This window comes from Acromyrmex echinatior, chromosome 10 (genome assembly GCF_024713525.1).
Source record: "Acromyrmex echinatior isolate Ae372 chromosome 10, ASM2471352v2, whole genome shotgun sequence".
In the NCBI taxonomy this organism is placed as follows: domain Eukaryota; kingdom Metazoa; phylum Arthropoda; class Insecta; order Hymenoptera; family Formicidae; genus Acromyrmex; species Acromyrmex echinatior.
Window position 1 is genome coordinate 5163224 of NC_141861.1, and position 20701 is coordinate 5183924.

The 20701-nt window shown below is 29.9% G+C and overlaps 1 protein-coding gene across 2 annotated transcripts in view; it reads right to left on the reverse strand.

Moving 5' to 3' along the window:
- Window positions 1-20701, reverse strand: part of LOC147908240 (uncharacterized) — a 539816-nt gene that overhangs the window by 221875 nt on the left and 297240 nt on the right. For both annotated transcript variants that reach the window (XR_015546357.1, XR_015546358.1), the window contains exon 3: window positions 2207-2248. The gene's annotated coding sequence lies outside the window, so the exon portion shown is untranslated. The remainder of the gene's footprint in view (window positions 1-2206; window positions 2249-20701) is intronic.

Here is a 20701-nt window from a genome sequence, read left to right on the forward strand (position 1 = left end):
TGTATGTTCCGTGTAAATCATGCATACTGCAAATTAAAGAAGTTAAGTTGTTGTCCGAATCGTGGGAATACCTCATACGTGAACAGAGTTTCATGGATATTGATTGGTATTCTCTCGCTGGACAATATTCCATTTCTTTAAGGAAACAGAAAATATTAAATTAAAATACTATACTAATAATTTCCATTTAACTTATTACTGTAATAATAGTTATTATTACTTATTATTATTATTACTATTATTACTACAATAATCAGCTTATCCAGAAGAGTCAATATTTTCACTGCATAATTCATGATAAATTAAGACTATATGTATGACATATTGGTATGAATCTTGTTGTGAAACTTCAGAATTCTTTAGAATCGATCAAAATTAAGAAACATTTTTCTTGTTTCTTCGCTTTAGGAATAGATGGATAATAACTTATTATTAGGTGTTGGAATTAATTCGTAGCGTTTTACAAGTGATGGGAAGTACTTTCATTAATGTATTTTTTAATGCTCATGTGAAATAAATAACATTCTTTCATTAAAAAACGCTACGAATTAATTCCAACACCTAATAAAAAAAAAGTTATTAGTACAATAATAGGAATAAAAACAAAGCTGTAATAATATAATTTCAATTAAAAATATAATAGATGAAATAATATCAAAAGTCATTTCTTTTATATGTCTGAGATTGATCATTTCTGTTTTCTAATAAATCTTTGCTCAAGATACATTGACCACTTACGACCATCGCTTACGTTTTTATTTTTCGTTTTGCTCTATTTCTGGCTGAGAACGATGATCGATAGACGTCCGTTCAATGTGATCGTTAATAGTGGAGAACTCACCGAATCGAATGAACGTTTATATAACGCATAACATGATAGATACCGGATTGTAGGTTATTATATTTTCATAAGTAAAAAAGATTATCGGTCACGCAATAATGATAACGCCTTTTTATGCAAGTATAATGAGATTTTTTGTTTAGATATTATCGCAAGGAATACATTGTCATTCTATTTTTTGACGGGCTTTTGCAACGAACCGTTGCACGTTGCGAGCGAGACTATGTAATGCTTTTAGCCATTATTATACTGTAGCACTTTCTTCAGAAAGAAGACGTTAATTAAAGTATTGCAGTATGCGTTGCCAGCATGCTAAAAGGTTATGACTCATTTCTAAAAATAATGATATGTTACATGCAAATGAAAAATGTGAATAATGCGATGCATTTATTTTGCAACGCGTACCGTTGTATAATTCTATTAATTAAATACAGTTTCAAATTAGCTAAGCTTCTCTCTCATGTGAAATGTCTTACAAGATTATGTAACAGTATATTAAACTAACGGAATATATTTGTATTTTGGAATTCCGAATTGAAAATATTTTTGAATATAAAAAGAGTATGTCTCTCGAATATTTACTACACATTGGTGACTATAATTTAAAATAAAATTCAGCGATAATAAGTGCATGAAGGGAGAGAAGAAGAATTTAGGATTTTAAACGAGCACGGAAATAAAAAATGGAGTAGGGAAAATGTGGAAGCTCAATCTATATTTTATTCAATTTGCTTATAACGTCTTTATCGGTCACGCGTTCTCAATTTCGCGCACGCTCATTCTCGAGAGTCGCCAAGTGATATACCTCGTCCTGAGAGTATTAAAGTCTTTGCAATGGGATGACAGCAAAGTTTGCCGAGTAAGTATAAAGGGGAAAGGAACGCTAAAATATTATCACAGAAAAAACTGCTTTTCTAGGGTGAACTTGATTTCTCTCTCTCATCGATACATCTGTCCGGTTGCTCTGGATGCTATCACTATACAGTGGTAACGCTACATACCTGTTTTCATTCCCCAGCTATATAACGGAATCAACATGCCGAAATTGAAATTCGTCAATCGCTCCCATCTGACTTTTTTTTTATCATGTTTGACACATTTCAACCTTTGTACCAAAACTACGTATCGAAATGGGCAAGCAGATACCTATTTTGAAATCAATTTGAAGTCTATTCTTTTTTTCGACAAAAATATAGATACATCAAATCTTTAGTTATAAACTATTAATAATAACATTTTTCTTGGCTAACGTTTCACACACACACACACACACACACACACACACACAACACACACACACACACATATAAAAGTTTCTTATAAATTTATTATTTTTTAAATTAAAATATAGATAATTTAACTCACCAACACACGATGCGTAGTGATGGAGTTGTCAACTACGTTGATCTGTAAAATGCAAATACATTCAAATTATTGTATATCAATACCCAAAATAATAAAAAGTTTAAAAAAGAAATAATTATTATTTATCAATAATTTATTGATTTTTTTAAAATTAGATATTTAACATACAATTTTGGAGCTTCAGAAAAAAATGTTTTTTAAATATGAATTTTATGATAAAAAATACGACAAATAAAAATTTAATTATATCATGTCATGTAAAATGGGGCATGAAATGTGCTGTACAATTGTCGCGAGAGGAACCGATTAATTACTTCGAGAAACAATTAATGAATAATTAATTATTCCGTGGTTGCTGCACCATTACCCGCCTCCCAGGCCTCCTCCTCCTCTGTTTCTTCGTTGCTCATAATATTGATCACGAAAACATAATTATAATTGCACAGACACTAATTATCAGAATTCGACTATCGTATACTCTCAAAGTTAATCGAATGTAAATTTTATTAGATTGCGACGCATTTTATTAGAATAATGTGAAAAGCACGATTGTACAAAGATTCATCTTGATATCATACGATATAATGCGATTAATGAAATCAAATTAACGGTTAATTAAAACATGACGGCCGCTTGAAAATACATAATCGAAATTTAGTTGCATACACATAAAATTCAAGTACATAAATCACGCGGAATATATTATTATTATCTAATAAAGCGTCATAATATATCGTCGCTTTTCTTTGGATCATACATACAATTTAGAAGTTTCTGTATTAGTTTACGTTTTTAATCCGAAATGTACGAGAACATTTAAATTTTAAATAAAAAATATTTGAAGCGCAGTACAAGATATAATATTAATATATTATATCAAATTTAAATTTATTAAAGGAATAATTATCACACGCGAAATATTGTAATGAAACAATAATTTGTAAATCCTTTCATTGATTAGATTCCTATTACAAATTCGCGTGAGATATCTGCTTCGATAAATCCACAATACATTTACAAGCGCTTAATTAAAGAGCTTATAATTGATTAATGTTCGTAGGGAATGATCGCGTATTCTCTTAGCACTTGTCACGGTCGCGTCTCGAGGGGTAATGCGATGATATGTGAAACTGTTCGAGGTTCGGCGTAAATACGAATTGCTGGGTGGAGAACCTTATGTAAACACAGCGCGCTTTGCATCGTCAAAACAAGTACTAAGGACATACACCAACCATCTCGTTGCCGTTACGGAATAGGATAACTGTCCCTATTAATGTGCCTTTTAGCCAACTTGCTTATTATTAATTAAATATTGTAGCTTTAATTTTATCTGCTTGCAATCAACATCGGTTTTTCAACTATTTCTTTTTCTTATAATATTTCTTCAATCTAAAAAATGTTAATACTTTATAACGTTTTTGACACAAATAAAAAATGTTTTTGTCCCTATTAGAATTTTCCAAATGGCGATGGCCCTATTAATGTGTGCCCAATTTGTGTGCCTATCCACATTTGACTCATTTTAATATATATTAAAACAGGTGTAATAAATTTAAGCTAATTATTTAAGATAATATTACATAAATCATTATTTCAATTATATTTATTTCAATGTACATTTATAATACAACGTTTTCAGCTCCAATACAGAGCACATTAATAGGGGTAAGTTTAAAATCTTGCGGTACGTATTACTGGATTCACATAAATTCCTCATATCTTTTAAAAAATGTTTAAAATATTTTAATACTCAAAAAATAAAATATTATCTCTTCGGTATCGTATGCATTAATAATTTAACAAGAAAAAATATTTTTTCTTATTTATTCGTGCTAGTTTTCTTTATAACTTATCGAAATACAAAAGCACACTAATAGGGACAGTTATCCTATTCATGCGCATTTTAAAATAATTGTATGTATTTTCTTGTGTTCTAAATTAATAGTTTATCGTTACTCGAATCATTGTAACCGATGATATTTATACTTTTGTGCACGCCCTGAATTCGAACGACAAACTGCTTTTAAATCGATGAAATAATCGAAGCAGAAATATTCGAAGATACACTTCAATGTGAGGTATATTTCGAGTGTCGCTAAAGAGAGAGAGAGAGAGAGAGAGAGAGAGAGAGAGAGAGAGAGAGAGAGAGAGAGAGAGAGAGAGAGAGAGAAAGAGAGAGCACTGCCTGTAGATATTACTGTAGATTACAATTCTCATTCTCTCATGCTTCGGATTTCTACCACAAACGGATAAATTGCACGAAATATCTGCTTCGATAAGTAGCCGTCGCCTCGAATATGCATACGAATTGTTATCCGTGGGAATTAATCACAAGGGATGATAATCGGTAACTGTTCGAAGGGAATAATTGCGTTTTCTCTTGACACTCATCGCGATCGCGTTTCGAGGAATAATAACGCGACAACGCTTGAGGTTTGCCGTGCGAATAGTAGCGCGGTGACCATGTTTACCCAACGACACGCTACATGCCGCAAAGGACTCCGAGTGTTAGAGGACTAGTAACTGTTTCGTCGCTATAAGATATTTAGTGTGCTACAAAATGAATGTACGTTGAATATTCTGTTACTTACACTACAAACTAATATAAACTGTTATACTTAATGTAAACTGTTATACATTTTGCGCTTTGCTTTGTAGACTCTCGTTAATGTCGTTTAAAATAATCAATTTCTCTTAATTGAAAACTTTCATTTCTCTTCAAACAAAGTTTAAATAATTTATTTATAATTTATAATTTATTATTATAACAGTTATATTTATCTACGTGGAATATGAACTAACTGTTATACATACAGTACTTACATATATAAAAAAGTTAAAAGCATAATCAACTGAGTAATAGATGTTAATAGAATACTTGAGCTGTGAAAATTAATAATATGCGGTAAGCGAGCAAAATATGTGCAGTAATATTCATTAATTTTAATAATATGTTCACTCGAATTCGAAAATTAGCTTTGATATTTTCCTATTGAAATTTACACTACTCTAATTAAATCCCTATTACGTTATTAAAATATAGAGGATTTATTATATACATATTATGTACATATGTACATAATAATATATATTATTATTTATTTGTTATCAAACCCATTCCATTTCTTGAAAAGATCCCGTGCTGCTAACTATGAAGTATGACTTTCTTATATAAACGTGTGAAGAAATCGTGAAATTCTCAATCGTAAGTCGATTTTCAAGCGTTCGCACACTCGTGCCAAGATGTTATTTCGAACGTCATTTTTTGCGAAAACTATCCCATTCTCAACATAAATGCGAAACGCGCGTACAGTTGTATTCTTAGTTGGAAGTAGACAACGCTTCGCGCGCGCGGAAATAGCTACGTAACCGTATGAGAGATAAAACAAGGATGAGAGTGTCACTTCCGTGCCATCTTCGTCGTCTTTTCTGCAAATCGCAAGTGGTTGAACCGAGCGATTTGTTCCGTCGTATATGTTTCGTTTCATCTACATCACACATTCTATGCCATCGATTTAAAAAAAAAAGTTAAGCAGTTTTAGTAGTAACTCATATAAAGTACTATGCATTCGCAGGTCATCACGAATGTGTTTTTTTTAGTAATAAAGACTGCCGCATCGTGTACTGTTGAAGAAAGGATAAGGGTAAAGCTTATAGTCTCTTTTATTCCTTTTATCGCGTCATCCAGTTGGGTTCTACCAAGAAAGGGCGCTCTCTACGAGCTTTTGTGATATCTCGAGACTGAGTCTCATTTACGATATAACAATTCTCCTTTATTATTTCTATAATATCTACAAAGAATGGCTAGAAATAGCAGGTTTGATGATATAGTTAAAAAATTGGGTTGAATTGCTTTCAATTGACTGTGAATTGTGCTTTGTTTGAACACAATAAATACAATAAAAGTATATATATATAAAATATTTTTGTATTAGATTAATTTGAAAATTTATTAGCACATACGCATATAACATATTTATTATATAATTTATATTTAAATGTAGATATTCAAATATCAATGAATAATATATTACTGAAATACGAGTTTATTTGACAGAAACATAATATTCTCATTTTGTGTAGATGTTTTTTATTCCCTATAAAATATATTAACCGCTTATAAAGTTATATCCATATTATTATGTCGGTCTTATTAACAACTATTATATAACTGAAAACAAAAATCATAAAGTTATAATTTTATTTTAATTTATATAAATATGTATAAAACTTCCGATATATAAAGAAAAATATTAAAATTTAAAACATTTAAGACTTTATAATATCAATAAAATAATACATTAAAATTAACAGTAATAATTAATCTAGAGGACTATGCGGAGTCTATAATATTTTTAAAATCTTTTACTAGAGTAAAATTTGTTTGTAAATCATTATTTTTCATTGTATCTTTGCTTCAAAATATTTCAATGTTTGTTCCAGTGTCTTTCTTGTCTTGTAAAAGTGAAAAGTTATTAGATAATGTTTTAGTACAAGCAAATGTTACATTTTTATTCTGTTTGCAATTAGATGAATAAAATTTTAGCAATTTAAATTGCGCATCTCAGAAGTAATTTTAGTTATACATTTTTATTCTTTAAAATCAAGCATTCAGTTGCAAAGCAAGTCTGTTCTAAAAAAAAAAAAACCTATTCTTGAGTTTTGTTCTCGCCGTCTGAGTCTTAAAAAATTATCTTCACTGAAGAAAGTAAGCGTTTATCGAAACAAGTCGCTCTTCTTCATTATTCATGGGTTCAGTTGGGAAAGACCGAGCTTTCTTGAAACCTCTCAAGAAGCAGGAATGTTCTACCTCTCGATTTTTCGATGACGCTTCTTGTCTTGAATATTTATGGTATACTGTTTGTAATGATCGTAACTTTCGTTGGCGTTCCTTTTCCTTGTACTCATCGCCATAGTCACTGGCATGCCTTTCCTTTCCAGCAAAACTCCGTGATTGTGTTCAGCGATTCCACTCCCTCACCCTTCTTTTTAGCGCCCTCAAAGAGGGATCGAGAACGAAAAGAGAGAAAAAATAAATGAGCTCGCGACTGAGAGAACGCGACGCGCTTTCCTGAGGAGATAGGACGGTTGCCTTTCGTTAGAGGCAAAAAGCTAATGTGGGGTTACGCGAGATTGAACTCCGATCGGCCATTTATACGATGTCAATCGATCCTGGTTTTATCTGTTGTTGACTCAATGTTAAGCGAATCGTCCGTTCCAAGCCCCTTCCGACGACAAATGGCCATTGCTGACGTGCAACGCGCATCGGGTCGGGTCCACGAGAATACAATACACATGTCGCTGGTGAACGCAAGCACACCTCTGTCCCATTACATTGTATGTGTATTGTGTCTCTGTGTGTTTATATATATATATATATATATATATATATATATATATATTTTCTACGTATATATGATGCAGTGTGCAGTCGCGGAATTGCTACTTGAAGTGATAATTTTTTGTTTCGTGACGACAGTAACACCCCAACATGCCGCCGCGCCGGCTCCACAACCTGTTTGTTATGTTAGACGAGGCAATTTGTTGCTTCCAAGTCGGAGGCTACTCTTTCGGACAAAAGCGGACCGGGAGATTTTCATCCGTGTCACGATGAGAAGCGTTTCTCACACGAACTCGTGTCGAATTTGCGATCAACAATGAAACCATGTTAAATCAATTGATTAAACCTACACAAAATCTATCTCTGCTTTTTCTTTTCTATACTACTTTTTCAATCACTTCCGCTGTTTTAGTCTACATTTTTTTATCTCATTAATATTCTAATGAGATTAAAACAATCATTAAACAAAGACGAAGTGTGAAAAGTAAGTTATAATTAATCTCATTGCTGATAATTACGTACGTTATAATATAATAACTTGTAATATAATAATTATTAACTCTGCGCCGACAACGAGGTCTTTAAAGGCATCATGGATATTTTGATTGTGAAAATTCTGGTAGATAAATTTAAATCTGTAAAAAGTATTCAACTTCTATGATGCTAAAAAATTGTTGATAAAGTATAAGTACAACAGAATTTTTCAAATATTTATATAATCTGAAACAATAAAAAATTTGCAGTATTTCTCAAAAAACCCTGCTGATGGGCGAGTTAAATTCTTGCCGAAGGGTTAAATATAAATACATAAATTTAATAGAACTAAAAGAAAAAATTAAAATTACAAGAACGTTAAAAATTTAAAAAGAATTTATGGATTTTTTGCTACGTTTCAGAAACATTAAAATCATACATCAATATATATTTTAATTCAACGAACAATGACATTAACGCTTGTTTTTGTTTCATTTTAATCCTGTATTTTTCAGAAGATCATAGATATGTTTTGTGAAGATAAATCAAGTTGAACATGGAAATGTATATACAGCCTTAAATGTAGGAAGTTACTGCAATGTGTAAATTCATTGCCGTTAACGCATAATTTCTCGCATGAATCGTCGATACGAAATATGCGGATTGGAATATGCGAAGGTAGCGTATGAGACGCAAAGGCTTCGTAATAATTCGTGGGTAAGTAGGAACTTCGTCGAGGCTTGCGCAACGCATGTTCAAAAGCGATAATTACGAGAATTGAAATGTACGGAATATCTAACGCGGTACCTAGGATCGGCATTAGTAAATCTCGCAGATGACGGAGGGTGGAAACGGTACTGAAGCTATAATAAGAGGGGTTGAAGCCTCGTCGCGTATATACTCCGTTACAACATGCCGGAATATTCATCGGTTGAGGATATGCTAAATATTGAATTCGCTATCGCAACTGCTTCTAACTGATCGCAGATACAACGCTGTGGATATCTGCGTGTGCATGTTTCAAGGTAGAATAGTGACTGATTACTAGATAGAATAATAACGTGATAGTATACGAAATACGATCTTTGCATCGTTTTACTTCCGTCAAACTTCTCGAATGAGATCACATTACTAATTAATTACACATTATATATATATATATATATATATATATATATATACAAATTTATTACATTATATTATAGTTATCAGAAAAATTATTAATAATATGATATTTTCAATGTCTTGTTATATAAATAAATTTAGAATGTAAACTATCATGGAGAAAAAAAATTTAATTTTTCTAAATTAATAGATCGAGTAAAAAGAATTAGGAAAACTTAGCGTCATGCTGTTAAATATTTTTTAATTTGTATATAAATTGTTTATACAAAATATTTATATGTATATATATATATATATATATATATTACTAAAATTATTTAAATATATTATAAATTTTTATTCGTACATAGAAAAAAAGCTTTTTTTAGTTTATGTTAGTTTTTTTTTCATATTTATAATTAAATATATATACAGGGCGTCATGAATATACGGCCCCACTCGTTCCGAGCAAGTAGAGTGGACTAAACTGAATAGAAAAGTCCTCTACCATTTTGTAATGCTCGCAATAATTAACGAAATATTAACGTTTAAAAATAGCCGAATGTGCACGTCCTCCTGACCTATTATTGCCGAAAGTACGGTCCACCGAGCGCGCGGGCCGCAAGGAGCGGGACTTACCGTCGCGAGCATCAAAGCTCAAAAGGCGCGGGGCGCCTGCTAGGCCATTCCCACTCGGTGGGCCGTACCTTTGACAATAGTAAGTCGAGCGGACGCGCGTATTCGGCTATCTTTAAACGTTAATATCTCGTTAATTATTGCGAGCATTACAAAATGGTACAGGATTTTCTACTCAATTTAGTCCACTCTACCTGCTCGGGACGAGTGGGGCCGTATATTCATGATATCCCGTATATAATTATTTTAGAAAAAATATATAATTATTTTATCTAAATTTTAAGTAAATCTCCTTTTATCTAAATTATGTAAAAGGAGAATTACTTAAAAATTACTTCTGTAACAAATAAATTAAAATCCAAATTAAAACTGAATAAAAAAATAACTTATAATAATTAATTTAAAAAATAATTGCTATATCAACGCATGCAGTGTGCAAAATAATCATACAATTCATGAAAAATAACTCATGAAAAATAATCATACAATTACGAAAATATAATTTTTGTAAGCATTGAATTTTGAACCCATTATTTAATTAGATATAAAATAATCATATATTATCTAAAATAAAAATTTTAAAGTATTATTTAAATTTTTTAAAGTAATGATTATTAGTTATTTTTTTACTCAGTTTTAATTTGGATTTTAATTTATTCGTTACAGATGTAATTTTTAAGTAATTTTCCTTTTACATAATTTAAATAAATGGAGAGTTATTTAAAATTTAGATAAAATAATTATATATTTTTTCTAAAATAATTATATATATATTCTCTAAAGATCTTAGTAAAAATAAATGTGTATAAAATTTAAATAATACTTTAAAATTTTATACAAATTTATTTTTACTAAGAAAATAATTGCTATATGAACGCAAGCAGTTTGCTGAAAAACAATCATACAATTTTGAAAATATAATTCTTGTAAGCATAGAATTTTGAACCCATTATTTAATTAGACATAAAATAATTATATATTATCTAAAATAATTATACATTTTTTTATAAAATATATAATTCTAAAATAATTCTAAAATATGTAATTCTAAAATAATTATATATATTCTTTAAAGATCTTAGTAAAAATAAATTTGTTTAAAATTTTAAAATATTTAAATTTTATACAAATATATTTTTGCTAAAATTTTCTTTAGAGAATATATAATTATTTTAGAAAAAATATAGTACTTTATCTCTCTAAATTTTTAATAACTCTCCTTTTATCTAAAATCTAAATTATGTAAAAAGAGAATTACTTAAAAATTACTTAAAAATTTTATACAAATTTATTTTCGCTAAGATCTTCTTTAAAAAATATATATACAACAATCATTTTAGAGAATATATAATTACTTTAGAGAAAACGTATAATTATTTTATATAGAATTACTTTATATAATTATTTTATAGAATATAGAATTATTTAAATCATTTTATTTAACAATGATTTAAAAATAATCATTTTTAAATTATTGTCAAATAAAATGATTTAAAAACTAGCGAAAAAAAGTTAATATTACACAAATAAAAAATAATATTTACCGCCAGGTTGCTCCATCAGTGCCCGATGTCTCTCCCAGCCCTCCACCTCCTCTCAGAATATGCACAGGACACTCGCGTAAAACACTCGCGAATGCACTGTAATCGCGCGCGGACTATAACTTGAGTCCAATAACTAGAACGGCACTCGCGAAACGCGCGACGCGACGAACCGGCTGCGGTTCGTTCATTTTCAAGTAAATCGACGACGTTAGCTTCCCCGTTGGATTTTTAGACGAAGAAAATGAATTTACTCAATATCTAAAAATTTATCTAGATATATACATTCAGACATATCCGAAAATTTTTAGATATTTGAGAAAAATCATTTTTTTCGTGTAAAATATCCTCTGGGTACTGAGCCCTCTCATCACGTCAAGGTGCACCCATGAGAGGGAAAATAATCTGAAAAATGTAATAAATATCTATATTACTATGCTATATTATTGCAATCGGTTAACTTTTAGAAACGAATATCACGTCTGCAATCCTCATCATTATCATTGCGAAAAAATCAAAGCAAATAAAAGGGCTGAATCTTTTATTTATTCATAGATAATGTCTGTAAGATATGATTAGAATCTATAAAATAGACTAGAGATTAATAAAAGGAAGAAATGTTTCTTTTATTAATTGTTCCAAAGTTACAGTTAATTTTTTAACGGATCGTAACGAAAGATGCACAAAAACAAAAATTAATTAAATTATTAAACTGTATTAATTGTATTGAAAGCAGGAATTGCGACTTTTTTGCATGAGAGTATTCATATCAACATTATTTTTCTATGACTCGTGTGATACCGTTCGTACAAACAAGTAGCCGTATCGCATACTGCTTCTTTTCACATTTCTTTTTGAAACATATATTAATCGCAAAAAGTGCTAGGTATAATACGAAATGTTGTATTTTATGAATATTCACATAATATATATACGATTACCAGTATGAATAATTATTCATAAAGTATAATACAACGTTTCGTATTGTATTAGACATTCTTCGCGAAAAAGATTTCAAAAAATAATGTGAAAAAAAGCCGCGACACGGCTACGTTGTTTGTACGAGCTTCGGTAAGGGAATAATAACTGCGCGATAACTAGGCGTAAACATGACGCGCCGTTCCGTGCCACCTCGTACCATCCCCAACCGAAGGTCACGCGCCAACCGTCTGTCGAAATACTAACGTTAACGCCTATTACAAAATCAGTAAAATAATCTGTTCATTACGTTTTAATATTCTTCGATAAATATTACACGATGCTTTATTGTACGATTTACGTTTTATTTCGTTACACACACAACTCATCTATATTTTAGGCCGGTATTCATAGTCAGGGCTTATATTTAAGACCGTCTTAAGTATAATTTTAAGAAGTCATGAATCAGAGATCCGTATTAACGTCTTAAGATATTACTTAAGACAGTCTTGAAATAAGAACGGACTATGAATACCGCCCTTAAATATCTAATTAATATATCTGTAAATGTGTAATATATGATATTTCTATTTATATCCATTATTATATTTAGTCCAAATTGTTTCATAATTTAAAAAATGTTTGCGTTTATCTTTACTTAAAGAATGTATATTATTAATCTTATTATTAATCTTTATTTGAACGTAAATCGTCAAAGAGAGTAATAAAGATTGAGTTAACTCTGAAAGATTGAGATAACTCTGAGTACACACCTTAGTTTTGAGCAATATTACTATTTGAGCATCCTGATGTAATTAATTATCAGTTCGCGTTCGTGAATCTCTAATTTTCGTAGATTAATGCGCGAGCGCCTCACGCCACACGTCCGTCTTGCTGCGAAGTCGTCGAACAAATGCCAACGTGATGACGTAGCCGACCACCGCACCTTGCCCCCCTACGCCTTCGCTCCGCGTCCCGCCGCTTTTCGTCGCCAGTGATCCCCTCCCCCCCCGAGCTTTTCGCCAGATGTTGTTTAGATTACACCCAACTATCGCGTTTGAAAAATATTGAACGGTTAGTACAATTATTCAAGTATTTTTTATGATTTTGACAAACGGATATCACCGTACATTTCGCGTTTTGCTTTGTGGCATCTCGGGCACAATTCTATATTACTTGCATAATTCTTTTAAACGAATTACTAATTATTAGATATTTTTGATATTCCAACATTGTTTCAATTTTCATAATTCTTTTTAATGATTCATACTTCAATAAAGATTGATAAAATATTCTATATATGTTTTTTCTATAAAGATACATGCAAATTTTCTCAATATCGTGAAACAATTTGTGCTAAATACAGCTTTGGCTAAAAGTACTAAACGTCTTGTTAATCATTATTTAATTTTTCAGTTATTCATACTAGTAATAAATTAATTTAAGACACTACTACTACTGCAAATTATCCGTGTTTCGGAAATTCTTTCTTAAACTTACGCCGATCATGGCTCGATAAAATAACATACGAATTATTTAAAATAAAAAATATAAAATAAGTTCCAGAAACTTATTTAAAATCGTAGGAATCTGTAAAAAGAACAGGTACGAAAAACTTGTTTAAAATAAAAGATATAAAAATAGTTTCCGGAAACTTATATAAAATATTAAATAAAAAATAAGTCAGAAGTGTATAGTTATTTAAAATAATGAATTAATACTAAATAACGCTTTTAATTTTTTTATTTAAATTACATATTTTAATTTTCGTCGCTTTTGCAAGTAAATGAAAATTATTAAACGGTTCTTACGTACATTTTGACATCTTTAGAAAGTATTTGTAAAGTTGGATATTTATAACAAATTGTATATAAATTGTTATAACTAAATATAGTTGACAAAATGAGAAAACTGTATTTTTTTATACAAAAGTGTAAAATTCCGAAGCAAAAATATTTAAAGGATAAATATGTTTCATATATAATACATATAATAATATATGTTTTTAAACATATACATTATTTAATATTTTATATAAGTTTCCGGAAACTATTTTTATATCTTTTATTTTAAACAAGTTTTTCGTACCTATTCTTTTTACAGATTCCTACAATTTTATATTTTAAATAAGTTTCTGAACCTTATTTTCTATTTTTTATTTTAAATAATTCGTATGTTACTTTATCGAATCATGATCGGCGTTACAATAGGTCTTAAATTAATTTATTAATTGAAAAATTAAATAATGATTAACAAGATGTTTAGTACTTTTAGCCAAAGCTGTATTCAGCACAAATTGTTTCACGATATTAAGAAAATTCGCATGTATCTTTATATAAAAAACATATATAGAATATTTTATCAATCTTTATTGAAGTATGAATCATTAAAAAGAATTATGAAAATTGAGACATAATGTTGGAATATCAAAAATATCTAATAATTAGTAATTCGTTTAAAAGAATTATGCAAATAATATAGAATTGTGCCCGAGATGCCACAAAGCAAAATGCGAAATGTACGGCGATATCCGTTTGCCAAAATCATATAAAATACTTGAATAATTGTACTAACCGTTCAATATTTTTCAAACGCCTAAATAGGCTATAAATAGCACTCGGCGAAAAGCTCGGGGGGGGGGGGAAGGGGGTCGCGCGCGACGAAAAGCGGTGGGTCGCGAAACGAAGGCGAAGGGGGGCGCGGCGCGATGGTCGATCGTCACTTTGGTATTCGCTCGACTTCGCAGCAAGATGGACGTGTGGCATGAGGCGCTCGCGCATTAATCTACGAAAATTAGAGATTCACGAACGCGAACTGATAATTAATTACATAAGGATGCTCAAATAGTAATATTTCTCAAAACTAAGGTGTGTACTCAGAGTTATATCTCAATCTTTATTACTCTCTTTGACGATTTACGTTCGAATAAAGATTAATAATAAGATTAATAATATACATTCTTTAAGTAAAGACAAACATTTTTTAAATTATGAAACAAGACTAAATATAATAATGTTATAAATATAATTCGTATTATACATTTACAGATATATAAATTAGATATCCAAGGACGATATTCACAATCCATTCTTATTTCGAGACTGTCTTAAGTAATGTCTTAAGACATTAATACGGCCCTCTGATTCGTGACTTCTTAAAATTATACTTAAGACGGTCTTAAATATGAATACTTCGACTGTGAATACCGGCCTAAGATATAGAGTTGTGCGCGTAATGAATTCAAAAAATAAAACATAAATCGTATAATAAAGCATCGCGTAATATTCATCGAAGAATATTAAAACGTAACGAATAGATTATTTTACAGATTTTGTAATAGGCGTCAACTTTAGTATTTCGACAGTTAGACGGTTGGCGCGTGACCTTCGGTTGGGGATGGTACGAGGTGGCACGGAACGGCGCGTCATGTTTACGCCTAGTTACCGCGCAGTTATTATTCCCTTACCGAAGCTCGTACAAACAACGTAGCCGTGTCGCGGCTTTTTTTCACATTACTTTTTGAAATCTTTTTCGCGAAGAATGTCTAATACAATACGAAACGTTGTATTATACTTTATGAATAATTATTCATACTAGTAATCGTATTATGTGAATATTCATAAAATACAACATTTCGTATTATACCTAGCATTTTTTGCGATTATTATATGTTTCAAAAAGAAATGTGAAAAGGAGCAGTATGCGACACGGCTACTTGTTTGTACGAACGGTATCACACGAGTCATAGAAAAGTAACGTTGATATGAATACTCTCATGCAAAAAAGTCGCAATTCCCGCTTTCAATACAATTAATACAGTTTAATAATTTAATTAATTTTTGTTTTTGTGCATCTTTCTTACGATCCGTTAAAAAATTAACCGTAACTTTGGAACAATTAATAAAAGAAACATTTCTTCCTCTTATTAATCACTAGTCTATTTTATAGATTCTAATCATATCTTACAGACATTATCTATGAATAAATAAAAGATTCAGCCCTTTTATCTGCTTTGACTTTTTCGCAATGATAATGATGAGGATTGCAGACGTGATATTCGTTTCTAAAAGTTAACCGATTGCAATAATATAGCATAGTAATATAGATATTTATTACATTTTTCAGATTATTTTCCCTCTCATGGGTGCACCTTGACGTGATGAGAGGGCTCAGTACCCAGAGGATATTTTACACGAAAAAAATGATTTTTCTCAAATATCTAAAAATTTTCGGATATGTCTGAATGTATATATCTAGATAAATTTTTAGATATTGAGTAAATTCATTCTCTTCGTCTAAAAATCCAACGGGGAAGCTAACGTCGTCGATTTACTTGAAAATGAACGAACCGCAGCCGGTTCGTCGCGTCGCGCGTTTCGCGAGTGCCGTTCTAGTTATTGGACTCAAGTTATAGTCCGCGCGCGATTACAGTGCATTCGCGAGTGTTTTACGCGAGTGTCCTGTGCATATTCTGAGAGGAGGTGGAGGGCTGGGAGAGACATCGGGCACTGATGGAGCAACCTGGCGGTAAATATTATTTTTTATTTGTGTAATATTAACTTTTTTTCGCTAGTTTTTAAATCATTTTATTTGACAATAATTTAAAAATGATTATTTTTAAATCATTGTTAAATAAAATGATTTAAATAATTCTATATTCTATAAAATAATTATATAAAGTAATTCTATATAAAATAATTATACGTTTTCTCTAAAGTAATTATATATTCTCTAAAATGATTGTTGTATATATATTTTTTAAAGAAGATCTTAGCGAAAATAAATTTGTATAAAATTTTTAAGTAATTTTTAAGTAATTCTCTTTTTACATAATTTAGATTTTAGATAAAAGGAGAGTTATTAAAAATTTAGAGAGATAAAGTACTATATTTTTTCTAAAATAATTATATATATTCTCTAAAGAAAATTTTAGCAAAAATATATTTGTATAAAATTTAAATATTTTAAAATTTTAAACAAATTTATTTTTACTAAGATCTTTAAAGAATATATATAATTATTTTAGAATTACATATTTTAGAATTATTTTAGAATTATATATTTTATAAAAAAATGTATAATTATTTTAGATAATATATAATTATTTTATGTCTAATTAAATAATGGGTTCAAAATTCTATGCTTACAAGAATTATATTTTCAAAATTGTATGATTGTTTTTCAGCAAACTGCTTGCGTTCATATAGCAATTATTTTCTTAGTAAAAATAAATTTGTATAAAATTTTAAAGTATTATTTAAATTTTATACACATTTATTTTACTAAGATCTTTAGAGAATATATATATAATTATTTTAGAAAAAATATATAATTATTTTATCTAAATTTTAAATAACTCTCCTTTTATTTAAATTATGTAAAAGGAGAATTACTTAAAAATTACATCTATAACGAATAAATTAAAATCCAAATTAAAACTGAGTAAAAAAATAACTAATAATCATTACTTTAAAAAATTTAAATAATACTTTAAAATTTTTATTTTAGATAATATATGATTATTTTATATCTAATTAAATAATGGGTTCAAAATTCAATGCTTACAAAAATTATATTTTCGTAATTGTATGATTATTTTTCATGAGTTATTTTTCATGAATTGTATGATTATTTTGCACACTGCATGCGTTGATATAGCAATTATTTTTTAAATTAATTATTATAAGTTATTTTTTTATTCAGTTTTAATTTGGATTTTAATTTATTTGTTACAGAAGTAATTTTTAAGTAATTCTCCTTTTACATAATTTAGATAAAAGGAGATTTACTTAAAATTTAGATAAAATAATTATATATTTTTTCTAAAATAATTATATACGGGGTATCATGAATATACGGCCCCACTCGTCCCGAGCAGATAGAGTGGACTAAATTGAGTAGAAAATCCTCTACCATTTTGTAATGCTCGCAATAATTAACGAGATATTAACGTTTAAAGATAGCCGAATACGCGCGTCCGCTCGACTTACTATTGTCAAAGGTACGGCCCACCGAGTGGGAATGGCCTAGCAGGCGCCCCGCGCCTTTTGAGCTTTGATGCTCGCGACGGTAAGTCCCGCTCCTTGCGGCCCGCGCGCTCGGTGGACCGTACTTTCGGCAATAATAGGTCAGGAGGACGTGCACATTCGGCTATTTTTAAACGTTAATATTTCGTTAATTATTGCGAACATTACAAAATGGTAGAGGACTTTTCTATTCAGTTTAGTCCACTCTACTTGCTCGGAACGAGTGGGGTCGTATATTCATGATACCTTGTATGTATATATATATATTGCATATAAATAGTGAATTACAGCAACTCATTTTTAGTAGTGTAAATTTGTAATTAATTTACATAAAAATCACAAAATAAATAAAAAGATTGAAAATTCTTTAAAAAAAAAAGAGTATTGGAAAATATAACTCATATCCACTTCATTTTTACGTGACTTTTATAAATCAGTGCTTTCCAATAGTACTACATTTTAAACTCACAATTAAATTTTCAAAAATCTATTTCTAGTTTTATCGTACATCTTAAAGATTTTTTATTTTTATAACTTTTAATAAATATTTTATCTTATAAAATTCACGCAAGTGAATTTCAAAATACTTCTCGAAACGCTCAGCCAAATGATATCTAATAATTTTCTGCGAAAAAAAATTTAAGATGAATACTGTATGGCGTTTTTTACGGTATTCATGTAAAATATTCTATTTTCCTACTTATATAAAAGATAAAAAACTTGAAATTACTTTAATATTTTTGGAATGTAAGTGACTAGTACTTTTGCAGAATAAATTAATTTATGTCAGATATATATATATATATATGTGTGTGTGTGTGTGTGTGTGTGTGTGTGTGTGTGTGTGTGTGTGTGTGTGTGTGTGTGTGTGTGTAGTATATGTATTTATACGAAGTGGAATAATTATTTGCTCAATATATTTCAGAACTTTATTATTTTTTTTCAACAGAAAGTAGTTGTAAATAGAATAAAAAGCATAGCAACTTTTCAGCTTATAAATATATTAATATAATAATATATTAATATATTTTTCTTCCCTAATAATATACATATATAATCCTCTCTTTCTTTTCTCTCTTTTCTCTATTCTATTCTCTTTCTTAGATAAGTGATCTTAATAAACAACCCTTGTTGCGTGTTGTGGGATTAAATTCGTTTATTCCAACAAAGAGTGGTTTCCATAATCCAAAAGAGTAAAGGTGCAGCCCAAGAATTTCCTTTTCTTGGAGACATCAATTATCGTTGTCCTAGTAACGAATTGAGGCCGAGCACGTCCATTTGACCATTCTCACCATTGCCCAAGAAAGGGAGAGGCAGTAGAATTCTCGCGAGGAATCATGTCAAATGACATTCATAAACCACAATGAGTGTAAAGTAGATTTGTTCGCTAAATATTTAGCTTATTTTTACGTTCAGTAAAAATTCTCTTCCTCTCTTTCTCTCTCTCTCTCTCTCTCTCTCTCTCTCTTTCTCTCTCTCTCTCTTCGAAAAGATGCAACGTTAGAACATTATTTATGAAGAACCGGAAGAGCAGATACAGATAAAAAAGGAAAGAAAAACAGGAAATAAAGACGAAGAGAAAGAGGAGGGTAGATAAGGGGCAATGTTTATTATATGCTTCAGGAAGGACTTCTTTTATGACTAAAATTGGACTCGCAACGTAGTTGTGATTCCGTCGGCTTTAACGCATTCACATATAAATGACAGTGAAAAGGAGAAAATAAAAGAAACCCAAGAACATAGAGAATATCGTATGGACATTTCTATTGTAGAAAGCAGCAAGATCCTTGGAAAAGAAGTGTTTGCTACGTAAATACTCAAACTACTTTATTTGCTTTTCGCCAGAGTGGAAATGTTCGAACCTGCTGTAATTCATTGCCGGATATTGCGACTGAAATATAAATGTATCTCTTATATACACGTATTACTCTTTATTAGAAACCATTAATCATTATTGTGGTTTGTACTATGGATGTACCAAACAATTCTGTTCGTAGCCAATTGACTATCGAGAATTTATTAGTGCGATGTATTATTTTAATTTTTGTTTTGTTAATTTAATCAGAATTATTTATCACTTTAGAAATTTCTTATTTTTCGCGTTTTGTATCGAATTTTTTTATTGTCATTATCAATAGCACACTATGGAATATTTTTGTAAAATATAATTTTTTCTGCATAATAATTCTTAATTTCTTTACATACAAATGCAATCTCTTTGCATATTTCCGTGATGTTTTCAACAATACCTGTATACAATTTTAATGCAAATACTTACGAGGTGCAATGAGGTATGTCGATCGAGCGATGGAGTCTATTTACGTGCATTAAATTATTGAAAGCAGGGTGAGTGTATATAAACACACCGGCTTGCATACATGTATGATCAACAATGATCGGGTTGAATTGCATATCTATAGAAATATTCCCATTCGCTCACCCGCAAATAGGGAAG